This window comes from Microcebus murinus, chromosome 19 (assembly GCF_040939455.1).
Source record: "Microcebus murinus isolate Inina chromosome 19, M.murinus_Inina_mat1.0, whole genome shotgun sequence".
Taxonomy (NCBI): domain Eukaryota; kingdom Metazoa; phylum Chordata; class Mammalia; order Primates; family Cheirogaleidae; genus Microcebus; species Microcebus murinus.
This window is the reverse complement of record NC_134122.1, coordinates 41,577,239-41,602,264: the sequence shown is the minus strand read 5'-3', so window position 1 is coordinate 41,602,264 and position 25,026 is coordinate 41,577,239. Positions and strand designations below refer to the sequence as shown.

Genomic DNA, 25,026 nt, shown 5'->3' with positions numbered 1-25,026 from the left:
ATTTTTTATTTGTGAAACATAGGATTAAGAACATAAGAAGCCTTTCCCTCCTAAAAGATATTTGTCTCTGGTTCTTGATCATTCCATCTACCAGTGCTTTTCCAGATCTCCATGGTACACATCTACACAACATCAAATTCAAGTCAGCAATTTAAATGTATTGTCTTTGCACTAGTCTTAGAATTGTTTCCTATGTAAAAATCCTGAATAGGCTGTCTTGTATTTCCTTGAGGATGGTCTTATTATTTATATGTAATAATCTTCTGTGTCCTCAGAGCAGAAGTGAGCATAGAGTAAGTCTGACTATATACTTGCAGAACTGAGTTTTTATTTTTTTTTTTATTAGATGGGTTTCTTCTTAGACTTTTATGGATAGTATGGGGTATTTATCACATTATTTAATAATGCTTACATTATTCCACTGGTCCTCATTTTAAGAGGAACATGTGTTTTGTTTTTATCAGCACTACTGGTACACTACCAGACTAGGGCCAGTAACCCAGCTTTCTGAGCTGCCACTGAACCATTTCTTTTTAAATTGCAACAGGACCTGGCACTTCTGATTTTACTGCTCAAGACCATATCCAAACAAGTGTCTGCTATAAGAGGCTTCCATTCTGGAAAAAAGGTGAAGCGCTGCCCATATGCTCATCTGAATGTGCGGATTTCCTAAGAAGAAAACACGACCTGGCATGGATGAAGTGCCATGTAAATGTTTGTGATATAAGTGAATAAGCCTGTGCTTGGCCAAAGGGCACAGCTGTTTCCCAAACACGCCTTTCACAGTCGGTTCCTGTGTCCTTGCCCACTGTGCTTTCTCTCGCCAGTGGTAGCTCTCTCTTTTCTCCTTCTTGCCTGGCCGGTTTGCTATCCCTGAGGAAGCCTTTGCTCCTTGGCCCAAAAGCCACCTGCAGAGAAGGCTTGCTCTCTTGCTCTCCCTGCGGGGCACCACTCATTGGTGGGCCTGAGCACCTGCTCTTAAGTTCTGTTCCTTGTCATAAAATTCACATATTATGATGAATGGCCCTCTGGGTCCTTTGAGTCTAATATAATCCCCTGAATGTAGTATGCACTCAATGCACATTTGTTGCAAATTATAAATACTCATTTGACATAAATGAAATACTTTTTAAAGAGGGTTGATAGTAGAAAGAAGAAGGAAATAGGAGTGGGAATGTAAACCCTTATTTAACTTAGCTATTCAGGTTTATTACAGTGTATGCATATCATCTGTAAGTAGAATATTGCTGTAGTGTGTCAAAAAATTGAAACCCCTGCTTTCCTAAATCCAAAAAGAAATAGATATAAGTAACAGGCAAGGTCAGCCAACAAATTCAAAATCTTGGAACAGGTTAGACAGCTGGTATGTCTTTGAACTCTGTCTCTTTTTACACTTCTTAGAGAAAAATAGGTAAGACTGATGTTGGAATTATTTCAAAAGGAGTGGATGTACTGAATCAGAATTGTAAAGAAAATTAACCCCTTGAGTTTGCTTCTTTAGGCATCCCTAGAGCATGATGAAATTCACAGGAGAAATAAGAGTTTTGAGGGACAGAAAGGGAGGCTTGGGGAGCAAGGGGAGAGAAAGTCTTGGCCTGGGGGAAGGTGAGAGTGAGAAGATAAACACATAGATAGTTAATTTTAGCTCTTAGGCTTCATAGTTAATGTTTTTCCTTAAAATTTCAACAAAATGCATAGCTTTAATAGAAAAAAACTATTTTCAGTAAGATATCCTGAGGCCCAAATGATGCATTGATATCTTCGTAGGTGCTGCAATTCCAGTCTTTGCTGGAAGTTTAAGGCTGTTTACCCTTCCTTAAGAAGACAAGAAACAAGAGGGCTGCTGTAAAGAAGACCAGTGAGGAAAGACATAAGCATTCAATCTAATGGTATTTCTAGAATATATTATTTGAAGAATGTTTGAAATCATCCCTGAGCTGTGTCTCTTGAAGATCTCTCACAGCAGGCCAAAAGGCGGACACCTTGTGTGTCTTGCCCGCGCCTGTGTGTATCACATTGTTCTGCCCAGGTGTGGCAAGAACCCAGGGCTCGCTCAGCACCTGCTTGTTCAGAATGTTCATCAGGAACATTGGATGAGGGCAGGCGGCATGTGACCTGGGGTTCTGGGAAAGCCAGAAACTCTTACTGGACTTACATAAATGCACACAACTGTTTACTCTGCATGATCATTTATGGATATTTTTTAAAATGCTGATGACCTTGGGTTAAGGGCTTCGGATATTTCAATTTTATTATAGTTTGCAAAACACAAGAAGAGGGATGGGAAGTGGGAGAGGAACAGAATTATGACTTATGTCGAGAGTGTCTGGTCAGACTTTTATATATAATCATTAGGTACTGGATCTTACAGAACACATCAGAGGGCTAGGTTCCTTCTCATTGATGAGACAGTGGACAGCTGCAGCTGTAGCAGCAAGACCCATTTCAGTGACACCCCACTGCCCCAGGATCTGCTATGTGCCACAGTCACTGCCTTAGTGGTCAAAACTTCAGAGGAGAGATAGTTCTTTCTTTTCCTCATGGTCCTTACAGAATAGTGCATAAGACAATGAAACAATAATGTGAAGTGTGAGATGTCTTGTGATAATTGTTATCAAGGGAATTGTGTCTTTCCTAGGCACTCCCAGGACAAGTCCCTTATGAACACTCCTGTAGGATTTTGTTCGTACCTCTTGTGGAGCATGTACAACCTATGAAGATCTACATGTGTGAGACGGTGAGCTCTGAAGAGCAGTTCTTATGTCCTGTGCATTTTTATATCCCACTTAGCATGGGCTGGAACATCACAGGGTTGCCATACATGTTTGTTGAGTGAATACAGGACAGTTTTACCAATGCTAATGGGTTGATAATTTCTCAGGAATTTTATCGGGTCACAGGATTGCTTTCTGTCATGTTTGATTATACCCATACCCATATAATATGCCAATGTCTTAAAAAGAGATTGTACAACGTGTACATGCTTTAGATCACAGAGAAATATAGTGTGGGAGGGACTGCCTCTACTTAACTTTGAATAGGGCTGTGTTCTAGGAAGTGTTTGTGATAGAGAAGTAAGATAACATTCTCTCTGCAGGAAGAAGTCTGCCTGTAGAGCAGGAGGAACTGAAAGCTCCAATCCAGTCTCAGGGAACCTAGCCCGAAGCTCTGACCACAGCCTGCTTCAGAAATCATACGGCCTGGAAGGTAAGTCAGAGGCTACCTAAACCTGCTTTATTTATTTATTCTTGCTTATAGGTGTTAGGCACAGACAACTGCAGTCTATCTTAAAAGATTCTTCTGAGATTCTTTAATCGCCCAGCATCCAATTCAGTGTCAAGCAGTTGACATTAATAGTTCCATGCAATGCTTTGTCGCCAGTGATCGACATTTCCTAGGCAAGCAGAGAAACTGCGTATAAAAAGTTGAAGATCCAGGAGCTTGGCCTGGCGGGCAGGGAGGAAGGGGCGAGCGGCCTGGACTGCTGGGCTCTCCCTGCCTCCTCCCTCCTGGCTCCGAAAGGTCTTTCCTCAGCCGCATTTCCCGCACGCTGGCGGCCCTCTAACCTCTAGTTAACATTCTATGTCCTCACGTGTTTCTCCGTGCATCCCACCCCCCAAACCCTGGGCGCAGGGCACCTGCTTCGGCGGTGCGAGCTCCCGCCTCGCGGTGACATTTTCTGAGGGGATCGCTTCAAAGCCTGGCAGCCGTCTACGCGGGCGCGGGGCCGGCGTTTCTGCGGCGTCCTGGGCTATGCGAGTCGCGCGGCCGGCGACACTCAGGCTCCCGAGGCGCAGGGACCCGAGCGCCGGGCCTGCGCGTCCGTTCCCAGCTCGGGCGAGCAGCGGCCGAGTGGGTCGCGTCTGCGCCAGGGGGCGGCTCGGAGCCAGATTCGGGGTTTTTAACTTTCTCCTCAGAGGGGCGAAAGCGAGTCCCGAGGAGAACGACGACGGTTCTCCAGACGCCGGGGTCCAGGTAGGCTGCATCGCCCCCAGCTCCTCAGCGCCCGCCCCGCGCCCCGCAGCCCTGCCGGGGAAGGGCGCCGAGCCCCTCCCGCACGCACCGCTCCCGCGCGCCTGGGCCTGGGAACCGCGGGCCGGCTGCGCCCAGAGCCGGGCGGCCGGTGGGACGGACGGCGCCCGCGCCCAATCGCGGGGCGGGGCCGAGGGGGCCTGCAGGCGGCGGCCAATGGGAGGCCGCAGAGCCGGAGGGGGCGGGGCCGCAGGGCGGCGGGCGGCGGCGTCGGGAGCCGGCGCGGCAGACTGGGAGCCCGGGAGGAGCCGGCGGAGCAGGAGGAAGAGGAGGAGGACGGAGGAGGAGCGCCGCGCCCCCGCCGGCCGCCGAGCGCAGGCCGAGAGCTCTAGCCGCAGCCGGCGGGTCCCGGGGCGCCTCCGCCGGAGCCCGGCGTGGGGAGAGTCCGGGCCGATGGGCAGCGCGCGGCTGCGGCGGGCGGCGAAGCGGCGGCTCCGGTACGCGCCGCCCGGCGCGCGCGGGCTGTAGCAGGTCCCAGCGGACGGCGTTCCCGAGGTGCGTGTCGGTGGAGCGGACGGGGAGCGAGGCGAGGGTCGGCTGGAGGTGGCCCGGCCGGGCGCGGACTGTCCCTGAGGGAAGGGGCTGCCCTCGGGGGTGTCGGTGGGAGCGGCGGGCGGCGCGGGTCCGGCTCCTGAGGCGCCCTCGCTCCGGAGCCCGGGGTGGAAGAGGCGCCGCGCCGCTCGCTCTTCTCCCCAAGTTCTCGGTCGGCGGGAAGGTTGTTCCCGTCTCGGTGACACGGGCGGCGGCAGGACCCTTCCAGGTGCCTGAACTCCGCTCTGACCGGCGCTCGGGGAAGGGCTCGCGCTTGCCCGACGCGGCTCCCGGCGCGCCGGCGGGCGGACTGGGCGAACTTGCCGCGAGGCTGCTGCCTGGAAGGGACGCCCCGCGCCCTCCCCGGACCGCTCTGTCTCGGTGAGGCTGCGGGCAGCCGGCGAGCACCCTCCTCGCCCGGCGCGACCCGTCTGCCCCCTCCTCAGCCAGCTCGTGCCCTGCTCGGTCCCCGCTCCTGGGCCTCTTCTGGGCCCCGCATGCCGGTGAGGGACGCCGGACCCCGTCCGGGGAATATCCCAGGAGCACCTACAGATTAATTCTCAGTCGCGCCGCAAACCCAGAGAATCAATTTCTGCTCCTCACCCGCAAGCGGGAGCCGAGGCTTCCCGGGAAGAGAGAACAACTTGGCATTACCCCTCTGGGAGATATTTGTCATCATTAGCCGGCCTCGGTTAAATTAATTCAGCCCAAGATGACTCCAGCGTGAGTGTTGGAAAAATCAAGTGCATCGGTCACGGAATGGTGTTCACCAAAACGTGATTTTGTTCTAAATACAATTTTAGACATTTTGAATTTTGGTTAGATTTAGACTTGCTTTTGACAAGGATGGCTTTAAAAAAAAAACACAAGAAAACCAAACAAAAAACCCCCAAAGAATCTTGGTGATTCTCATGGGTTTGCTCAGTAAGTTCAAAACAGTCGCGCAGATTTTTCTTTTCTTTGCCTCTTTTGTCTGCAGTTTCCATTTCTAAACGTTAACACTAGATGGCTTTCTTATGACAGGCATTTAGTAAACTGCCCATTTGAGTTGCCTATGTTTGCTGTCTAGGTTATAATTTTTCTAGTCTTACAATTAGTTATTGAAGAAAAAATCTCCAAAGCTGTTGCTTTTTTTTTTTCTTTAATATATTACTTCCTTTGAAAAGTTATACAAACCAGTATTTTGCAATACTGAAAGGTGGCTTATTATTTCTGGCATTCCTAAAGGTGAATTTCAAGAGACAACTTGGTTACTGGATTTAGTCACATATTTAAGAATGTCTGTTCCATGTTTGGGCTTATTCAGAAGAATTCAGAGTTCTGTGAGTTTTATAATCCTGTTTAGACAACATTTCCACTTACAAGATGTTTTCTGCTTGATTGAGTTTCACTGCTTGATTCAGAGAGGTATGAGAGTATATTATTCATGGGAAAGTGTACTCTTTCTTGAGTTTTGGGTACAGATCACATTGATTCTTCCTAAAGATGCTATTGATCCATTTAGGGAAGAGATGCAGCTGAAGTGTATCTGCATGATTCATACCGGGGATTGTATCAGGAACATCTTTATTTCCTTCTTCTCAGATGATGTTTGGTTTTTCATTTCTAAGCACAACCCCTTTTATGACAAGCACAATAGCCTGTAGTTAACCATTTCAGCACCACCAGCAACTGCAGGTTCCCAGTTACATTTTTAAGTACTTTTATTCTAAAGCAAGACCACGGCAGCCAGTCCAAATCCTGCCTACATAGACAAATTTATATATAAACTGGGGAAATATCTTGAGGTTATCTTTATAGCTCTCATTTATTGTGTGCCTTCCTCAGCTTAAACTATGACATGTTCAGTTTGTTTGTTCTAAATTAGAGTGTATTCATAAATAGCTGGAGGAAAATGAGAAAAGAAAAATTACCGAGCAAACATTTGGGAAGTAGGAAATGGAACAGCTTTTATCAGTACCCACATGCTACCTATAGATGGGGTGAAATGAACTTGAATAAGAAGCTGTGTGAGCACTTGGTCTGGAAAATAAAGCCAGAGCTACATCACAGGTATGGGGGTGGAGCTTCTGACTTTGGCGTTTGGGCTGCAGATTTTACCCAGTTGATTTAAGTATATATTTTTCATAAAATGCTTTTTATGTGTTTAAGTCCTACATGTTTCTCAAAGAGCTTTAATTTTATGCAACTTTTAGTCTAATAGAATTACCAGATCATCATGGTATGGCTTCTATGCTTATTGTAGTTAAAGCTGTGTAATATGGGTTGGAAGATTTTCTTTTTTATTTCTCTCAAGACTGGACTGTTATTTCGAAGGATTCCTTGATACCTGAACTTAGTAAACACCTGTCCACCTGGGGATCTTTTTACCTGAGGCAAAAGGGGAAGTAGATTATTCACTTTGAAATGAATAATCTATTTCTGAAAGTGAGGGAATAGTGAGCTCCCCTGAAAGGACAATTGTTTGGTAATTGAAACTGGTTTAAAAGTATTGTGTTTGGGCATCAAAACTAGTTTAATTGTGGTTGTGTTTACTGAATACTTTGTAAGAAGTATGTATTTATGTGGATACAGCTCCCTACCCCAGCCATAATTGGTAAATGCAGGATTATTTTTTGAGACCCAGGAAGGCATTGAGTCTTTGAACTGCTGATCTACTTAGGATGGTGGTTTAGGATTACAAATCCTTTCAAAGGTATGCTGAATTTGAAGAAAATTTAGACTGTTATTGTTAACTGAAAAAACAAGTTTTTTTTTTCCTGTCTCAAACTTGAATGAAATATGAAGTACAGTCCTAAAGAATACAGTGAACCATGACTTAGATTTTTCGCTTCTATTAATATACCTAATTCCCTTGCTGGGTGAGAGTAGAAAGAGAGTAGGCAGAGGGACAGGAACCTTGAACTTCCTGGCTCTTTCACTGTCATGAATGAGTTTGGTTAATGTATTTCCATGGTACCTTTCAGCAATACGATTTTAGGTTTCTTTAATGTTTAAAATAAATATTAGAGTAATGAAAATGCCTGTCTGATTTGGATAGTTTATATTTTTCATGATTGTCTTTTCTTTGTCTTGGCTTATAGTAAGTTTGTGAACACTCATGAGACTTATAGCTACTTGGTTTACCTTGAAATTAATATTCAGAAATTGCTTTTCTGTTCCAGTTGACATTTAGCTATGACTCCTTTTAAAAGAGGGCTAACTATGTGATAGGAATTTAAAAGCTGTACAACTTTAGATATAGATTACTTTTATCCTTTTTGAACTTGATTCATAAACTTTGGTTTCAAAGAGCAGTAATAGTAGAAGGGAGCCAGATCGTACTTGCTGTTTTACATCAAGTAAAGTTCTGTTTCTCCAGAATTTCATATTTAGTGTAACTGAATTCACTGATGATTTTTTTTTTTACCATGCATAACACTATATAATCAATTGGATAGTAAGAAGAAAGAAAATATGCAGCAAGTTGAGTCTAGTTGTCATAATATCTCTGGACCAGAAAGGTCCTTAAAGGTTATCTTTTCCTATTGTTTCTATACTTTTTGTTTTCATCTACCTGTAAAGTTTTTTTTTAAAAAAAAAGCAAGTTTTCAGGGTTTGTCAGATTTGTCAGCATTTAATGTTGCTGCATAAGTGTATTGGAAATTAACAATAGGAAATCCTATCTATTGTCAAGTGCATTTCATTAACATACATTAATACACCAAAAAATGTGGGGGAAGGGGGAAAGATATATATTCTTTCAGGCTAAAGGAGAGTTCTTCCCAACCGGAGAGGAGATTTGTTAAAAATTACCTCACACATGTGCATATACCCACCCACACACAGACGCTTTTTCCTTTTGCATGGATCATTGAAGATTTCACTAAGGGCCAGGGTTTGGAAATCACTGAGCCTCCCAACTAACCCTTCTTTGATACTTGGATCCCTTTATGTAATCTCTGTAAGTGGCCTTCCAGCAATCCCCAACATTGTCAGTAAAGGGTGGAGATCACCTTTTTGATGGTTTTGTGTACTAGAAAGTTTATTTTTTAGTTTTTGTTTTTTTTTTGACCTGTAGAAGCAAAATGTAATTCAACCTGTTTATTCGATTGCTATTCCCTTGGTGGCCTATAGAACAAATCCTCCAGAAATATTTCAGTTATTCAAGGAGCAGTACATATCTGTAAAAGTTGGGCCCACAACTGAATGTTCTTCATGCAACTTGACCTTTGTGGGATGCAGCAGGAGTGCCCTTCCTAGGTTACATGTCCTGCTTGCAATGGTTTAGTCCAAGTTTACATTCATTCTTCCGGTGGCCATGCTACTTTGACTAAGTGAGTTTCCTGTTCACTAAAACCCCAGAGTCCTTAATCACATGCTGCCATAGAGCTATGTCTTCCTATGCTATACTAAATGTAAGACCTAACATTTGTTGTGTTTGATTTGTTCTATTTTAGCCGATCTTTCCCATTGTACTTTTTGGAATTTGATTATCTTATTTAGCACCTTTGCCCGTCCTCCCAAAGAAATACTGCCTGCACATTAGATCATATGGTCTATAAGTCACTGATGAAATTGTTCAAGTGGCTGACCACCACAGATATTGTCTCTGGAAGCTTCCCTGTAGGTTTATAAAGGACTCATACTCTTTGGTTATAATTTAGTGCTAATATGCTTAATTTCTTATAACTAGCTGGTATATCTCCACCTTTCCACGCAGATTTCCTGGAAGAGCTTGTCAGACCTCCTTTGCTGGTTCTGCTGACCAAGTTATTCTGAGTAATAAATGAGTTCATTTTTAGTGTGTCCCTAGTAACTAGGACCATATTCTGCACTGTTTGTGATTAAGAAATAGTTGTTTAATGACTGACTGGATGACTGAGAAACTAGGGCCATACTGTGACCTGTGATTTCTGGAGCCTTAGGCACTGAAAAGAGTATAGAGTTGTTGGACTTTCTTAAACTCAGTTTTCAGTTTGGTATTGTCTTATGTTGAATTGCTTTCAGATAGTAGGGAAGAGAAACACAATCTTTTCCTGTTTTCCTAGTGTTTTAATTAGTTGATACACTTCTCTTCCTATTTCATTAATTTAGCCATAAGAGACATGTTGAACTCTTTCTATTAGATTACTCCATATTTTTCATTTTTGCATATTTGCTAAATCTGTTGTGAGAAATCGCCATTTAGTTGAGCTGTTCAAGAAATCAGAGTAGTCCAAACTAGGCTATTTAGTTGTATATTCAATTACTCTTAAGTAATAAACTCTGGGTAAAGAGCCAATATTAAAAATTGTTACTGTGGAAACTAAGAACTCTTTGGGAAAATAAAAACTTAAGTTTGCTGAGATAAACTATTGTGTGGAGTTATAAGAAAATTTCTGACAAATACTTAGGGCATAGTGTCTTGTATAGTTAGCATAATGATTACTTTTGCTATCTTCTAGTGGTGTTTTTGATAAGACATTTGGTTCCTTGTTGAACACTGGTTTTTCACGTGGTTCAGCAGTATTAATAGTCTGGGATACTGTACTTTTTGTATTGGAATTTATAAAATGTCATTTAGAAACTGAAATTCCAGGAAGGAAACACTGCTGTTTCAAGTGTTTAATGCCCTCAGGGTCTCTAAACGTTTCCCAACATGCATCCCATCTATATACACTCACCTATCTAAGTGTGTCCATATATATGCATATACATACATAAATATGCATATTACTGTCCATATATGTATGCATATACAGATACATGTTTGTACATCTTTGTACATATGTGTATGTCTGTAATACATATGTATGTATATACATATACTTTACTATGCTAAGATATTATGGACATTATAAAACATAAACAAAAATGTAAATTTTAAGATGATGATACTAAAAATAAATAGAAGTTGAAATATTTTCTCTTGCACCTCAGGGGCTCATTTGTTATCCTTTGAAATGTGTAGTTCCTGTCTGAAGACCACTGCTTTACCACTGTGACTAGTTAGAGTTCATAACTGTTCAGAAACAGAATTTCTAAAGGGCCTGCAGGGTCTTGTGAGGGAAGCCCAAGGGAGACTTCAGTCTTAATGGACCCTATATTTATTGTATTTATTCTTTTTTTTCTGAGCTGACTTTGGCTGGTTTTCTTACAGAACTGCTTGTGGGTCACTTGTTTTGACCTTCCTTCCCTCCCTCCCTCCCTCCCTCCCTCCTTCCCTCCCTCCCTCCCTCAGTTATACTTTTCTCCTTGGAAAGCTTCTAGTTGAACTTGGCAAAAGAAGCATCATACTATTACACTCAACCATCACCAGTCTCAGGATCAGGGTAGAAGGACATGACTAATCATTTGCCCATCCAGCAACCTCTAAAAGAGTAGGAACAATGCTACAAATGTGGATTAACAGTGTAGTTTTGTCTGTATGTGATTGGCCAGACAGAACACGGTGCAGAGCCACTGCTGGTTCAGATGAGACCTGGCTTCCCAGCCATTGGTAGAGCATGTGGGCTGGGAATGGATGAGGAGAGAGAACTGTAAGCCTTGCTTGTCTCTCCTGCAGCTTCCAGCTAAACTAGAACCGACTCCCACCTACCCTGCTTTGCAGTTTTAATCTCCAGCACTTACCAATGCTGATAAGATATTGTATCATGTTTACCTTTTATGTTTACCTTCTGTCTCACTTCAGTAGAACATAAGGGCATCATAGAGACAGGGACATTTCTGGTTTACTACTATATTCCTTGCACTTAGGTGGTTTTTGCCACATAATAGGCTCTCAGCAAACAAATATTTATTAAAGAAGTGATTTGGAGTTGTGGATTTGGACATGAAAGAACTTTTTGTATCTTGACTTTTGTTGAATCAAATAGTGTTGCCTCAAAGTTCTGCTTGTTTCTATTGTATATGATCTGTCTCAATAACCATTGTACCTCATTTTATATCTTTTCTGAGTCATTTGACCTGTGATTGAGCTCTGATAGGGAATTGGTAAAAATGTGGAAGTTGTTTCTGAAGAGGGTTTTAACAGTTTTCCATCTGGTACATCAAGACCTTTATAGCTCCATTCAAAGGGGTGTGTGTGGTTCCGGGGAGTCTGGGCGCCCTTGGGTATTCTCCTTTCATGAGAGATTGTGGTTTACATCTTTCCCAGGGTTCAAAGTCTGGTCCCCATTCATGACTATTTGAAGCCTATGAGGCTGCAGTTCACTTAAAAGCCTTGGTTTGGGCTTATTAATAAAGATTACTGAAAAGAAATGATTTCTGAATTGTGCAACTTTATCTGTAGTTGTTTCTCTCTCAACCATTAGCAATGATAATTTCTACAGGAAGTAATGATTTTTTAAATCCCATTCGTACATCTTTTGTTGATTTAGTACTTTAAATTTGAAGTTTGCAAAGGACGTTAGAATTGTATTTATGCCTTTAAATATAGTAGGTGTTCAGTAGCTGTAGCTTAATTTTAGATGGTAAAAATACTTTACTATCCTGACATAATACTAATTCCTTTATTACATGAAACCTGGAGGATATCATTCTAACTTCTGTTTGTTTACATTTGTGTATTAAGGCATGCTATATTATGGGAGCTGTATGCAAGGCTGAGAGAGTCTTATTATATAGAAATGTCCAATTTATTGAATGATTTTGTTTGAGGATCATTTTAAGTTATTTGCTTGGAATAATGGATCAGTTTTCCCATTTAAAAAGTTTTAAATTGTAAGAGTGAGTAAAGGAGACTAATGTTTTTGAGTTATGAACTGAATAAAGAATTGGGGAGAGCTGTCCCCAAAGGCAAATTTGAAAATTTATTATACTTGAACTTTCATTTATGTTCTTTCAGAGATAACTTAACAAGAACCTTTAAGCCTGGTAGGATTTTTCCCTTTTACAGATGCAAAAACTAAGGTTTAATGAGAGAAAGTGGTTTTCTGAATCCTACTTCTTATATATTAAACCTAGGTCTCTTGACTCCAACTGTAGTGCCTCTTCCTTGGTTCTGCAGCTGCTTTGTAAGGTATGGTAGTCTCAGCAAATCTTTATACCAGAAATGAATGAAAAGAGAGGGAGGAAGAAGGGAGGGAGTAAACAAGGTGTGTACGTATGAGAACGTGGAATTATCCTACTTACTCTCCCTGAAAGGGGGAATGTGAGGGCTGAGGATTGGGCTAATGAGCTTATTGTTCTAGTCTAAAAAATGCCCTGGTCAATCAGCTAGTAGATCATGTATTATTAACTAGAAATTTTGTAATTTTAAGTGAGGTAGCAGTTCTCCTGATTGAATCAGGTTATATATTCTTTGTTGAGAAGCAAGTGGGTTCTGTGATCATGCAGAGAACATTTTTTTTAGCCCCTGAGTCTTTGCCAAGATTAAAAGAGGTATGAGAGGAAAACAATTTTTGTTTTGCATTTATACTTTGCTAGATTTGCATAATCTTTGTTTAAGCCAGTTGAATGTGAATCCCTAAATAAATTTCAGGCATTTAAATATTTAAAAGGATTCATCCACAGTACTTTACTCACCCAAAGAATAAGTGCTTACAACAAAGAAAATAACACCCTTGCAGATGTAGCCCATATAGACTTTGTTCACCTTGTCATTGAATTATAAAACATTAATAGCGAAGCTAGAATTTGAACATTCACTGAAATGCTTAGCTGGCTCTGTTCCAAAATATTGTTTCCCTGGTAGGGAAAGCAGGACAATTTGTTTAAAACTGGCAGTTTGCCAGTCAGGATAGCTCTGACGCAATCATTGCAGTAACTACTTTGCTCCAACTGCTAATTTTAGGGCAGTTAAATCTGGGTGATGTCTGATGGCTGCTGTCGCTGTGCGTCTGGTTATGTGGAGCTTTCTAAATTCATCCTCTTAGCTTGGCATCATAACTAAGTTCTTTCTGAAATAAGCTGTGGAGCAGAGGGATGTTGAGTCGGCACAGGATATGTGCATAGAATCAGGAGCAAGGCCCTAGGAGAGTTTCAGGAGACACGCTCTGATCTTACTATTTTGTCATTCCAACAGCAAATACTTATCACATCTGTACTTCCCTTGAGATAGCACCCTGGGAGGTGTTGAGGGAGGAGAGAAGTGTATGTCAAGGCACCTCCCTTCATGGAGCAGGGTCCTGGCAATAAGCACTTGTTTTCCTGCTCATTCCTGCAAGCATTAATGTGTTTAAAGGTGAATTTTTACTTTCTCCTTTTCTGGATAAGGTAAAACTAAGGAGAAAAATGGTAATTTATTTAAAAAAACCTACTTGGAGCATTGTATAGAAGAGCAAAGTAGAATTTCCTGCTATTGCAAGAAGATAGAGGTGGGGTGAAGGGTTATTTCGTGGCCTTGTGTAACTTATTCAGCTTCTTGAGGCAGTAAATATGATCCAACTTTAAAATGAGGATGTGGGGCCACACCATCTTGAGGTCTTTTTAAACTCTGGCATTCTAAGAGTTCCATGTTAACGGGGGCATCCAAAGGTATGAGACCACTGATGGCAGGTACCTTGTCCTTCTCTCCCTATCCTCCAGCTCCAGGTCAGTGTCGGGTACAGTTAGAAAATTAACTGACTTTGTAGAATTTTAGGACTCAAAGGGGCCTTTGGGTGCTTCTCTAATCAGACTTCCTGTAACCAATTCAGAATTATCAGAGAATGGTTTAGCCACTCACCAGACCTATTGCATGGGTGCCTTATTAGGTGATGAACTAATTACCCATTCCACTGTAAGTGTCTGGCAGAGCTGGTAGACAGATATATTAGGAAAAGATTCCTGTGTAAATGAGGGCATAGGAGAGATGGCACTACAACTCCTTTCAGATGAAAGACTCCATGGTTAGCTGAGAGTAAGGTAGGTTTGCTTAGTCAGGAAAACATTCAAGGAAGGTAGAACTTAAGCTCTGGAAAATGGTTAGGGTTTGAATTTTTGCTGAGGGCTTCTTGTACTCAGGGACACTCCAGGCTCTGTCTGGGACCAGCATGTATGTACAAAACACTCTCAGTTGTTCATTTATCATGGTAGTGTCTCTATTAACTCGGTCTGCTTAAAATCAAACTCATCTCTTTGCCTGGTTTAGGTTTTACAACTCCAGATATGGATTTTATTAACAAAAGCAACATCAAAGAGAAGTGATGGACAGTATTTTTGAAGTGGTGATTATTAACTTGTCTATCATACAAGATAGCCATTCTGATTTTTTTTTACTGTAATTTACTAAAGGTTATAGAATATGTCATAAACCTAAAGGAAAAATTATTTTGGATGCATTAGCAATATAATTGATGTTTTGGTATAAAACTACTGAATCTGTTTCAATTGTTTGTCCAGAGTATATACACACAGTTTTATATTTGAAACTCAAGATCATGTGTTTTGTTTTGAGGCTTTATATTTTGGAATTTATAACTTGATAATTGATTTACCAAAGTAATTTGTTTGAAAATTATTCAGAGCAATAAAAGTTTTAAATCAGGGCAGCATTAGGCAGGATGGCTGTGCACAATAAGAGCTTGCCTCACCTGGGTGTCCCATGCACTGTCTGGTGCACCATGCATTTTTCTCTGGGATGTGTGTTCATTTGCTACTGATGTTCTGTTGCATGAGTTCACTTCCATTTTTATGTCCCATGAAGTAACAGAAAGGGCTGGGTAAGATTTGCATTATCCCTTAAAGTTTAAAACAATAAATCTTGATGTAATCACCATATACTTTCCTCCAACATTTTACTATGCAAATTTGCAAACATACAGAAAAGTTAAAAATATTGTGTAGTATAGTGGACATCACTGTACCTACCACCTAGATTCTACAATTGTTACATATGACACTATTTGCTTTATAGGTAGCTATCCATCTTCTACCCATCCATTAATCCATCTTTTTTTTTATGCATTTCAAAATAAGTTGCACACATTAGTACACTTTACTACTAAACACTTCAGCATGCATGTTATAAATAAGTTAAAAACTTTTACATTTTTTTCTGAGGGAAAAGGTAAAGAGTGGAATGCACAAGTTTTAAGTATATCATTCTGTGAGTTTTGACAAGTGCATATAGCCATGTAACCCCACACTTCTGTTTGGATCTGAAACATTCCTACCACTCAAGAAAGTTCTGTCATACCCCTGCCCAGTTTACCCCTCCACCCCTCACCTTCATCTCTGTCTCAGGCAGTCGTTTCCCCTTCCCCCCCTTTTTTTTAACCATAGATACGTTTTGCCTGTTCTTGAACTTTATATACATGGAATCATGCAGTATGCACTGTTTTGTGTAAAGCTTCTTTCACTCAGCAAATTATTTTTTTTACTTTGTCATATACTTTACAATATTATTGCTACACTGTGCTTGCTTTACCTTCATCTTGATCACATGCCCTATTCAAAGGTCATATCCATTTGTCAAGTGCTAGTAGGAGCAATTCCTTTTAGATGCTTGTGTATTTATCTTAAGTCACATCTCAACTTCCCCTTTCCCTACAGGGTTGTGATTTTCATATTGGATCTGGCCATTTTCCTACTGGGTTTCTTCTTATATCCCACCCATATATTCTGAAAATCAGGTGCTGCTTTTGTTAGTTTGCTAAAACTTGCTGCAGGGCTGCTCAGGCTGTCTCACGGCATTGGGCTGAGCTACTGAAGAGATGGATTCTGATGCATTACTTGTTTATTGGCATATGCTACTAGGAACACTTCAGGTGAAATAAAATACATCTGTTTATCTTTGTAAAACTGAGGAATTATTTCTAGTTCAAATGCAACAATTATTAAAACTAAAATTTCCTGAGTTCAGTTTCATGCTACTATATGGAGAAGACTAATCAACTAAACCTAAAAAAAAAACCCAGATTTTAAAATCACTTGTACTAAAGATACTGGCTAACAAAATAAAAACCTAGTTGACTTAAAAATAAAATTCTAGACTTAATTAACTGCCCTCTTTGCTGTTTCCTTTGTTGCTGAAGTTCTGAGTTGCTAACCCTCCCCAGCCATAAACCAAACTAATAAAAAGTTTTCTTGGCTGGGCACAGTGGCTCACACCTGTAATCCTAGCACTCTGGGAGGCCAAGGCTGGAGGACTGCTTGAGCTCAGGAGTTTAAGACCAGCCTAAGCAGGAGCAAGAGCCCGTCTCTACTAAAAATAGAAAACAAAATTAGCTGGTTTTCATGGCACAAGCCTGTGGTACCAGCTACTTGGGAGGCTGAGGTAGGATTGCTTGAGCCCAGGAGTTTGAGGTTGCTGTGAGCTATGATGACGCCACTGCAGTCTACCCGGGGTGGTGGAGTGAGACTTTGTCCAAAAAAAAAAAAAGTTTTCTTCAGCTGTAGTGGGTTAATGACTGTTTTGCATATACAACATGTCACTATAGGAAGATTTTCTTTAGGACCATATCTGTTTTGCATATACAATGTGCTGTCAGTATAGGAAGATTTTTCTTTAGGACCATATTGGTTAGGGTAGCTCTCCCTGCTCTAAAAGCTATTCCAAAATGTAATGTCAGGCAAGAGAGAAGCTGATGACTTTCTTGTGGGACAGCCTGAGGTCTGGGCAGGTGGACTGCTTCCTCCACCTAATGCTCATGGACCCAACTGCCTTCCATCTTGTTCTCTACTTTAGTGCGTTGGCCTCACCACACCGTACTGCATCGAGTGGTCTGCATTCAGGCTTGCTGAAAAGGGAAGGGGCACCCAGGAAGTGGGTTGTCTAAAGTGCTGGCCCAGAAGGGTCTATATCACTTTGCTTTTATTCTTCTGGAGATTTTTGTGACATGACCTAACTTCAGGGAATGCTGGGCCATCCATTGCTTCCATTTTAGTCCTGTGAGTTAGCATTGCCAGTTGTTTGATTTTGCTTTGCTCGGTGGGTTTTATGGTGCTTTGCTTGATGCTGGATATTAGAACTCTGTGTTTGGGACTTCCCTGGTACCTGCCTCTCTATTGCAGAATAAATGTCCTTGTGATCTTGGGCCGCTCGTTGCAGGCCTACCCAGATATTTTGAGTAGATCACAGACGTGCTAAGACTGAGGGGCCTTTTCCATGGTTATGGGACTCATAACTGCTTCCTCTTGAAAAGACTAAGTTTCTGCACCTGTAAATGGAGAAAGTTGGATCTGCCTCATAGTATTACAGAGAAGATTTGTTAAGAAAAGCTGCATGTCTTATAGCAGATGCTCACATGTGTTCATTCACTTGTCAGATACTTACTGGATGCTCTTTTGTGCCACGAACAGTTCTAGGGACTCAAGAAATGGCAGTGAGTGAGGCAGATAGGGTGTTGCCCACGTGGTGCTTTCATTATGGAAATGCAGTTGATTTTCTAATAATATTTCTCAAAGTAGTTTTTGGTTTTGTTTTTTGCTCCATTGAAGGCGGTTTAGTTCTGGGTGGAGGAAGGGAGGCTAAAGTCTAATAATAATGAGATTGCAGACAGATTCTGTAACTTTGAAAGAAATCTTACTGGGGACATGGATCAGGGGATGTGATAAAAGACCTAGTCGCTGTTTAAAATTCAGACTCATAATAGAAGGCTTAAGAGACAATTGATGAATGGAATAATGGTAATCATTTATTCAGGAGCCAGAGGGTTTCCTGGGAACAAAAATTTTTCGAATGTCTGCAGGGCCCTCTGGCTTTCCTGCCATTCAGAGGAAGTTCCATTGGCGTCCAGGCACCATCTTCTGCTCTGAGAAGAGCTGGGACAGGTCAGGGGCAAATAGTAAGGACGCAATTGTGCGTGTGATTCCCCCCCATAATGAGCTCACATTACGCTGCTTTAGCCTGAAAGGACCTTGAGCAGACTGTTGACTAGCATCTTGAAAGACTCTCTTGAAGAGCCCGTTCTGATCCATTGTAGGCTTTGGAGACCATGTGGAGTAGATTCTGAGTCTCTCCAGGCTAAAGGAGGGCAAGTGCCTTGTTAAACACACCATGGTGTCAAGAGGGTGTGGGGGTGGAGTGTGGCCCCATTCCCCAGGCCCCTTGAGTTTTGTGTTCTCTAGAGTTATCCTGTGAGTTTTCAAGGGTGTGTCTAGTAATTTTGGCGATACCAGACACAAATATTCCTTCCATAGGGTCACCTCATAACATCCACAGTATACGAGGAACATGAGCTTATTTCTTGCAGAATGCTGGAGAGAACAGATTTGTGGTCAATTTACTTGAAGCTAAGGGAGTGTATGCAGCTTTGGGCTGAAATTTTATTTTTTTCTTGGAGGTTGGCGTGTTCATGCTCCTCAAGATCTACAAAAGAAGGAAAACTTAGTGATAGGGTTGCATTTGTCACTTTCCACTATTAAATTAGAAGGGTAAGACAAACTTCTGGTTGAAATAAATGACGTGAAGTTTTTTATAGGATGGAAAGGCTGAATGGTTTTTATGTTAACAGGAACATTATGGCATTTTGATAATCCAAAAGTTACATTCTTTTCCTTTCCATTGCTACTGTCTGCTCAGGGTATATTATAGATGGGTTATGCAGATTTTGCTAATTTTTGCTGATAATTTAAGCATGGGAGGATTCAGGGAACCTCCTGAGCAATGAGAACACAGCTGAGCATTTCTTGAGCCTTCCGTTTGATTTGGGGGCAGTAGCTGCGGCTAAGCAGCTGCAGATGGTGTGTTTTCAACTCATGCTGTGGCAGTTTGGGAATTTTTTACATGTTTTTGTTTGTAGTGAACAAAAGAGCAGTGTGGGACTTAATCAGCTAGATCAAATGTATATAAATTTTGAGGATGGTGTTTCTACTGTATCTTAACTGAAATATTAAACTTTTGTATAAGTGAGGAAAACTGGCCTGATGATTTATGGTGTCTGATTAAATCCCACATTAACATGCTTCTAGAATGTGTGTGCTTTCACTTTCCATTAATGGGTAAACATTTACACTGGCCTTTACCCTTATAATTCACGATTGCATCAGCCAAAACCCTTTATCTTTTTCTGCTTACATTGTTACATGAAGTATCTGGTGGCCCCTGCATGGAGCGTGAGCCTGTATTTCACATGACACCAAGGGTAGTTTGTTGGTCAGATAGTTTAACTGAAGGAAAAAAGAGTGCTTCTATAAGAGGGTGAAGGTTTCTCAGAGTTCATGTCTTCGTGGGAAGAGTGGGAGGAGATGCCAAAGAAATTGCAGATATACTAATAATCCTCAGAGAAGTGGTTTTTACACAGCGCCCTCCCACTAAGTATTCTGTTATTTTTGGACTCAGAATAAAGACCTGCTGGGCTGTGCCTCTAATCCTGTGGGTGATTCTTACATTTTTGTGTTCAAAACCATCTTGGCTTCCTGTTGCTCAGATACTGGGTGTGTTCTGTGGGTTTAAAAAGCACATAGCACCTGAAAGATCATATTTTGTGCTCCCTAAATTGATATGAATTAATTTGAGCTACATCAAAACATGTTTTGACATTATATCCTTTTTGTTCTTGAATTATAACTTAATGGAAGTTAAATTTCTAAAAACTGGATCCTTCCAATCTTTATGATCATATCTGTATTTTGTTCACACCTTCTTTTAATTCTTGCACTATTCTTCTGAGTGTTGAGATTTCTAGTAACTTCCAGGATTGTTGGAAGGCAGTTCCATGTCGGACACCTGTGGAGGATGTGTAGAGCATGGTTAACACTTGGAGATGGTTCCCTCGACTCCATAATAAAAGTGAGTGGTTTGCTAGAGACCACCTGTAACTTTACTTTTTCTTCTCTTTATGCCTTCTACAGTGTTAGAGTCAGGATGTGTTTTTTTAAATCTGGTATAAAGGGTCATGCGAAAATATTAATATTTTCAATAATATCTTTTGGGGTAGAGACATTGTAAAGTCCACTGCTTACCTTTCCACCCATTCTGGAGGAAAAACTGATGCATGTGCTAAAGGTCAGAGAACCTTGGTGGCCCTTAGGGCTTTGGGGCTATTGTTAGTGCAGATTCCCTCTTTAGATTCCCTCTTTAGCCCATTTTCTTACAGAAATGTAAGTTAAAGCTACGCCCTCTTATACTACCCTTGTTCTACCTCATGTGCCATCAGGCCCCTGCCCTGGGTTCTGGTGCGTTCCCACTCAGAGATGCATGTTGTCAAGGTGCTTCCTCTCCACGTTGAGGAAGATGAACTGTAAGCTCCTCTAAAGGCCTGGTGTTGGGCCCAGATGTCAGGGTGTGTTGCCGGTGATGTTGTGTGTGTGCTTGTTTGCTTGTTTACTTGTTTTTAAGCCTTGGAGACAGATAGTGGAAAGCGTATAAATATTTTGCTGTTTATCAGTATCTCTCAGAATTATGTATTTTACTTAAAAAAAAACAAACACAGAAATAAGTGAGGCATGTTTACTTCCATACATCTTCTGCAGCACTGAGATTTTGCTCCTTACATTAGCCCCAGAAGCGTGGTGTCCAGCACCTTGGTGGCCGGGCCCTTGCCACGCCTAGCACTGGCAGGGGAGTTTCTCCATGTGAGTTTGGGTCTCATCCAGCGTCTTGTTGCCATCCATGTCACCCAGCACAGTGTATCTCTGTGGCAGAGGACTGAAGGAAATCGAGTTTCTTTCATTTCTAATTCCTCACAGGTTGGTACTTCTGAGTAGTAATTATGAAAAAAACAGAAATATACATTACAAAATTAAAAAGCTCCAGTGTTTATTGTTAGATCTAACAGACATCAAATTCCATTTCTTTAGATATAGTGACAATAAACATAACATAGGAAGAAAAGAAAAGCATTGAAAGAATTGTTTGTTCCCTGAAAGTGTGCGTATCAGAGATTTATAGAGTCACAATTACTCTCATAACTTTTTGTTGTTCAAATAGAAGTTATGAGTAAGAGATCAGTTTTCCGTATTAAAGTCTAATAACAAATTTTGAGCAGATGCCATGCATATCAGTATTTAATGTGATAGGCGAACTTGCTTCCTTTTTGCTCGGTAACAGGGTTGAACTGATAACACACTATTTAAGGGGATAATAGGTATCTAAATAATTTCTCTGTTTTGCTTTAATAATATTCATTATAGAAAGACCCTCTTACAGAAGTACATTGATGGAAATAGAAGAAGTGATTTTAAAGCAATTTCAGCAAGTTCAATATGTTCACTCTAAACTTTTATCCAAAAAGTAAGCTAATGATATTGTATTTCAGAATTTATCTTTGATCTGTCATTGGTGATTAGGTCCAACTGTTCATTCTGTAAAGGAATAGTTAATTTTTCTTTGAACAAAATGGATTCTGGAGTTTGTACACGTTTGTATTAAACAGTTGACAACTAACTATGAAGCCACAGTGGTAATACTGTCCTAATGATCACAATTAGTCACATGACTCACCATACAAGTTCAACAACATCAAAACTGATTTATGGGTAGATTGATGTGGGTGATTATCCTGAGTTACTTTTCAGAGAAACAAAAAAAATTGTGGAACACAAAATTATTAGAAAAGAGGTTACTTTTTATAAAGGGATTGGGTTTGGGGTTAGTGTTAGATATGTGTTTGACTTTATGATGACAGCCCTATTGAGAGTAAGTAGCCAGTGGATTGAGAATTCTTTGAAAGATTTATTTTGGGGCCATGGACTTAAAATGGAATAATGGAATCTCCTAGTCCCTCTGCCTGGGTGAGCCTGTCTACAACTTAGCCACTGATCTGCTTTCCTTTGGGCCAGTTTTCTCCAACCTTTTTGGCACCAGGGATTGGTCTCATGGAAGACAATTTTCCCACATATGACAGAGCAGGTTGCAGGGGAGCAATGGGGAGCGGCTGTAAATACATATGAAGCTTTGCTAGCTCACCTGCCACTCACCTCTTGTGTGCTCCCCCATTCCCGAGTTTCATGGAAGACAATTTTCCCATAGACAGGGTTGGGGAGGTGTGTGTGGGCTGGGTGCAAGGAGGGCAGCAGAGCTCTGTGGCCTGGTCTCTAACAGGCCATGGACTGGTGGATTGGGGACCGCATCTTTGGGGGTATGTTTCTGGTCTCTGTGCCTCTGCCTCCCTAGGAGTACTGAGCGGTCTTCAGCTGTTGATGGACCACCTCATGTGTGTAGTATGTGCAGAGAGATATGGGTGTACAGCAGTAGAAAAACCTTTATTAACTTGAGTCCCCTGATAACACCAAAATGTTAAAATGTTTTTCTATTTTAAATGAGGGAAGGCCATATAAATAGTTGAGCCTGTGCTAAAAGGATAGAGGAAGAGAGAGCTGTTGAACAGAGGGCACAAGCCTGTGAATTCCAATATATTAATTTGTTTTCTGTTATTTCAGAGTCATCACTGCCTTTGCAGATGGTCTGTCCTCTGCAGCAGTCCCCCACTGGATATTTGTTCCCTTGTGTGTGGCTATACCTAAAAGATTTCTCTGTCCATTCCCTTCAAGAGGGGACAGATGGGGAATGGGTACAGAAGGGAATATCAGCAGGTAACCCTACACATGTGCCTACAGACTTTGAACAAAGCAGCCCTTCCATGGCACTGGGTGAAAGATTAATAGAGGAAGAGAGAAGAAGGGACAGTTTTCTTTAATGCTTTATACTCCAAGCATAGTTTTCCATGTTTTCTAGGTTACACCTTGTGCAATTTTTAGTAAAGTAGAAGATTAATAATTGTATGAGGATTTAGGGTACAGAATTTACCCCAATGAAATAATGACAAGTGGTCAAAAAAATTTATGTATAAGGATGCTTAATGTAATATTAATTATAATATGAAAAAGTGGAAAAATATTGGTAGTAAGATATTAAATGATGATACCCCCTAGGATCAATGATTTAAATCAATTAAATATCTTGTTTCATAAGGCTATTTAATGACATGGGAAAATGTTCACAGAATATTAAGTGAAAAAATTTTGCTAAGCAGTAAATATGCGTATGTATTAATGGAACAAGGATACATTAAAAAATTTCCAGTGGTGGTTGCTTGTGGTTGTGTTATGTGTAATTATAGTTTTCTTTTTACATTTGTTTCCAGTTTTTCTAAAATGAACATATTAATTTGATAACAGGAAAAACATGCTATTAAAATACATATTTTAGCTCATGAATTACTGAGTTATGTGCATGTTAAACATGATTAGTCTGTGTCAATGTACTTTCCTGGTTTAGTATAGTTAGGATTTATTTTCTTTTGTTATATAATCTTCCTTGTTTTATTCTTTTAAATATATTTAACAGATATTTTCAAGGCAAGTAATTAGCAAATGTTATTAGACGTAGATGTCTGATAAATATATTTTGGTACATGTGTTTACCATAAAAGCATCTATGATTAAAGTTTACTCTCATGTAGGCAGATCTCCTTTGAAAATTATCTTCTGATCTTATATGATAGAATTTATTATATTTTTTTAACCTCCTGACTACCTCCTTTTATTTAAACTTGTAACATAGGAAGAAATACATATATGTGTATAATTTAAAGGCATTGAAATTAATTTAATTTCAGGATGTTTATATTTTACTGTTAATAATGTAATTTATTGGTAAGGCATTGACTGAATGATTTGCTTTTCTATACATACATTATTTTATTTAATTCTCACAGGTACCCTTTCTCAACAACAGGGACATCTTTCTGAGTTGCTATAAGAATTAAGTTAGAGATTTGGGCATTTACTTTAAAAATTGCTGTTAAAGCTCTCTGCTTATCTTTGAAAGCAGAGATACCTTGACCCAGATAACTTCCATGTCTTTTTAGCAGTATAATTGCCAGCCCTTTGATACTATGCTTTTTGACATTTACATTAAAAATAAAAATTAGCTAATTTGTAAGTTATAAGGTCTCAAAAAAAAATAGTTCATTCCTCTTTCACGCCTGTTAATGCTTCTATTAAAATTCTGAAATGGCTTATTAAATTAAATGCAGTGTCAAAGGCTAATTGTCTCTCTGTGAATTAGTCTACATGACTTATGAAAGCGTGATTTAAGAATTATGTTTGAATAGCAACTCTGAAGTCAATTTTTAGTATCTATCACATTGTAATGATAGTAGATGAAAAGTATTAATAGATTATGAAGTCCATTCTCTTGCTGTTACAAAAGAGGCCTATAAAATATATTCATTGTTAATGCACTTGAAATTACTCGAAATTATTAGCATTGTATGTCTCAGGCACAGATAAGTGGTTAGAATGGCATTGTCTGATGGATCAGAAGGCAGCAACTTTATCTGCTTTGGGGACAGGTAGTGCATATATGATGTGTGTAAGAAATAGTATATTATTGGAGAATTGGAAATCCTAAATTTTTTTAATTTTATTACAATTATAAAAAATTATATTTCACAAATAAGTAAAATTTTAGTGGAGTAAATGTGAAGTTTGGAGTAATTTTTATTCAGCATGTTTTTTGCGTACCTACCATGGTTTGAATGCTGTGGTAACCCAAAGTTTGAATCTGAGCTCTGTACCACCTTAGGCAAGTTCAGCCTCAATTTCCACATCTTTAAATGGGCATTAAAACACCTATTGTGAAAGATGTTGTGAGATTCTCATCATGCTTATAAAAGTGCTTCACATAGTACC

The 25,026-nt window shown here is 40.5% G+C and overlaps 1 protein-coding gene across 3 annotated transcripts in view; it reads left to right on the top strand.

The window, feature by feature from the left end:
• Positions 1–3,108: 3,108 nt before the first annotated feature.
• Positions 3,109–25,026, top strand: part of SIPA1L2 (signal induced proliferation associated 1 like 2) — a 210,985-nt gene continuing 189,067 nt past the window's right edge. The window contains exon 1 of one of the 3 annotated variants that reach the window (XM_075995464.1): positions 3,109–3,207. The gene's annotated coding sequence lies outside the window, so the exon portion shown is untranslated. Of the gene's footprint in view, positions 3,208–4,259; positions 4,528–25,026 lie in introns of those variants that run through there. The other 2 variants (XM_075995463.1, XM_075995462.1) reach the window with 2 other exon arrangements.